Source organism: Photinus pyralis, unplaced genomic scaffold, assembly GCF_008802855.1.
Source record: "Photinus pyralis isolate 1611_PpyrPB1 unplaced genomic scaffold, Ppyr1.3 Ppyr1.4_LG2, whole genome shotgun sequence".
Lineage (NCBI taxonomy): Eukaryota > Metazoa > Arthropoda > Insecta > Coleoptera > Lampyridae > Photinus > Photinus pyralis.
Genome location: NW_022170403.1, coordinates 8,645,553 through 8,649,434, shown reverse-complemented (window position 1 = coordinate 8,649,434; position 3,882 = coordinate 8,645,553).

Genomic DNA, 3,882 nt, shown 5'->3' with positions numbered 1-3,882 from the left:
CCATTGAATTTACAACTAAATTCAATGGTTGAAACCATATACAGGGTGGTGACTTGCGTAACGCATCATAGAGTTTTCAATGATGTGGAAAATCCCGTGAATAATCAAGGGTAGCAAAAAAGAAGTAGGCGGGAAAAATAGGAAGATCGGAAAAAAAAAAATTATTGATATTAGCGTAGTAACGTATTGTACCTACGTATTTGTTTTGTGAATCGTTTAATTCATTGATAAATAAAGCACTATTAAATACCGTGTTTTACCAATTGTCGATGCTTTTTTTTCATGGTGCCGAAACCCGGGAAAGAGGAAAGTGAATCGTGGAACTTTAATAACGGACAATTCGGTTTCTAACGGACGTGCCGGTATTGACAGTTAAAGTGTAAAATTTGATTAACGTCATAACGTGAACTGTTTGTCAAAAATAGTGCATTAACGGAAGCATATTATCATGAATCAAGCGCTAAAGAAAACGTATCGGACGCAGCTAACGAAACTTGTGGATCGGGCTAACGAAATGTCTGATGATAACGCGCCGGTTGACCACAAGGAAGCTATTGTTTTAATTAACAGACTGAAATCGGTGAACGACTCGTTAAAGCGCGTAAATATTGAAGTGGCAAGTCAGATACCCGTCGATAAGGTTCAATCAGAGTGCGAGAAAATTATCGAATACGAAGATAAGGCGGTTGCAGCGATTGCCAGGTTGGAATTCGAACTATCAGGCGCGGGTGGAAAATATGCAGCCAGCATCGCCGACGCCGAAGAAGACGGGGGGTCCATTACAGCCGAAGGACGTGCAGCCAGAGCAGCTTCTACAAGGGCAGAAACCAAAAGGGCGGTGAGATTACCCAAATTAGAATTAATAAAATTTAACGGTGATTATAAAATGTGGCCTGCCTTTTGGGAGCAGTTCGAGACTGCTGTTCACAATAATAACGATCTAGGGGAATCTTCTAAGTTTACATATTTAAAGTCTGTTTTAACTGGAAATGCTTCAATAACCGTTCAAGGTTTAACGTCCAGTAGTTCAAGCTATAAAGATGCAGTTGAGCTTTTAAAGGAGCAGTACGGAAATAACGAAAAAATTGCCGATAACTACACTCAACAGCTGCTAGCTTTAACTCCAGTCAAAACCAAAAATGATGTAGTTTCATTGAGAAAATTATACAATACAGCTTCAAAAATAACGCGATCTCTGCAGACGCTGGGAGTGTCTCCACAAAATTATGGGATGATGGTGAAATCTATTTTATTAAAAGCACTACCCTTTACTATGAGAACTGAATTCCTCAAACGACAGGTTACAACTAATGATAATGATGATAACGAGTCTGTTGCTGGAAGTGTCATAAGTTCTAAAGAAATCTCATATGAACATCAAATTTCTCAACTTTTAAACTTTATTAAGTTAGAAGTAGAATCAATTGAACAGGCTAAAGTTTTGGAAGATGAGCCTAAAAGTAACGAGAAAAATTCAGTTCACAAAAATAGATTTCAGAAATCTAGTGATAAAACGTGCACAGCAGCAGGTTTGCTTACATCTGTAAAAGAACAGTGCTTGTTTTGCAACTCTAACGATCATGGCGCGATGGATTGTGATAGCAAAATAACGCTGGCGCAAAAGAAAGAGATTTTAAAATCTAAAGGGTGCTGTTTCCGATGTACCAAGTCGAATCACAATTCAAGGTTTTGTCGAGTAAATGTATCTTGCGCAAAGTGTAAAGCGAAACACGCAACGTCTATGTGTGATCCAGATTATAAGAAGAAATCTGCAACTGTAACTGAATCCACGAAAAATGACGCATCGAGTAGTAAATTTGAGTCGACAAATTTGTTAGCGAACGGGTGCTTAGGCAAAATAATTTATTTACAAACCGCTTGTGCACAAATAATAACGAACAGTGGCCTACCTAAGAGTTTTTTACGTATGGTTATAGATGGAGGTAGCCATTTAACTTTTATCAAAGAATGTGTGTCACGAAAGCATAACTTACCTGTTATAGGGACACACAAAATATCGATAATGCCTTTTGGAAAATCTGAAAGGGCTCCGGCTCGCTTATGTCGAAAAGTATCATTAACGTTGAAAAGCGAGTATATTAACGATGAGGTGACTATCAACGCGATTGAAGTGCCCGAAATTTGTTTTGATTCATTGAGCGCACCGTCATTAAAAGAACCATTGATACATGAGTTCAGCATAAATTATCGATTAGCGGATTTGTGCGACTCTAACGTTAACGTTCATCATGGAATATCGCTTTTAATTGGTTCTGATTTTTATTGGAAGATAGTGACCAATAACACGAAGAAAATCACTGAAGACTTGATGGCGATCGAAACCAAATTTGGTTGAACAATTCACGGTGTAGGCAGCGGACATTTTAACGAATACGCGTTTTCGGTCGGGATTAACGTGGCGAACATTTTACACGTACAGTGCGAGCTCGATTGTGAGACTGTTGGTAACGGGTTAGAAAACTTTTGGACTCTTGAAACAATCGGGATAAACAATGATAACGTGACGGACAAATCTCATACAAAACACTTTTTAGATGAGAATATAACTTTTGAAAACGATAGATATTGTGTTGCCATGCCTTGGATAGAGCCAAACGTACGGGTTGATTCTAACTTTAACGGTGCCTTCAATAGGCTAAAGTCATTAACGCGCAAACTCAACGAACGCGGCAAACTTCGGGAATACGATTGTGCGATGCGTGAATACATGAACAATGATTGTGCCGAACTTTTACCGGAAGTGACAAATGACATTCGAATTTATTTTATGCCGCACCGGGCGGTATATCGGGATGACAAAGACACTTCAAAATTAAGGATCGTGTTTGACGCGTCGGCGCACGCCCCTGGTATGCTTTCGTTAAATGACGTACTTTTGCAAGGCGAAAATTTAGTGCCGTTTCTTTTACGAATTTTAATGAACTTTCGTGTCGGACGAGTTGCATTTACAGCCGATATCGAGAAAGCTTTCTTGCAAATCGCTATAGCAGAACGCGATCGTAATTCTCACAGTTTTTTGTGGTATAGCGTTCCTATTGATGACGTCAATAATCTTCCACGAATATCAAAATACCGAATGAAACGTGTAACGTTTGGGATTAAGTGCAGTCCCTTCTTGCTGGCGGTTACACTTAAGAAACTTTTACAATCGCAGCCGGAAAATCTAGCAGACACTTGCGAAATTCTGAGGTCTTCATTCTATGTGGATGACTTGGTAGTAGCAGTTGATAACGTAACTCAAGCCAAACGTATTTACCAAGAGTCTAAAGAAATTTTAGCTAAGGCTAATATGAATTTACGTAAGTGGAACAGCAATAACGTTTCGCTCAGAAAATTGATGAAATGCGAGGAAAACGTTAATGCCAAGAAAGTACTTGGAATTTTATGGTACCATATCGATGACGAGTTAGCAGTAGATATAACTTCAATTTTAAATGAAATCGATAATAAATCTATAACGAAACGTGGGGTGCTACAAATAGTATCGAAAATTTATGATCCACTTGGCTTTATGAGTCCCTTTTTGGTAAGAGCAAAGATATTGCTCCAAGAAATTTGGAAACTTAAGGTCGACTGGGATTCAACCACACCTGATAATATCACCAATGAATGGTTGAGATGGTGTTTTGAACTGAAATCTTTGAAACATTTTTCGTTTACCAGATGTGCACTCGAAGACAGAAACTCCGAAGTTTCACTTCACATTTTTGCGGACGCGAGCCCAAAGGCGTATGGAGCAGTGGCGTATCTCAGAGTAGTTAACGAAAACGAAGTCGAATGTAACTTTATCATGTCTAAGGGTAGAGTAGCTCCAATTGATAAAAAGGGAGATAAGAGCTTAACGTTACCAAAACTGGAACT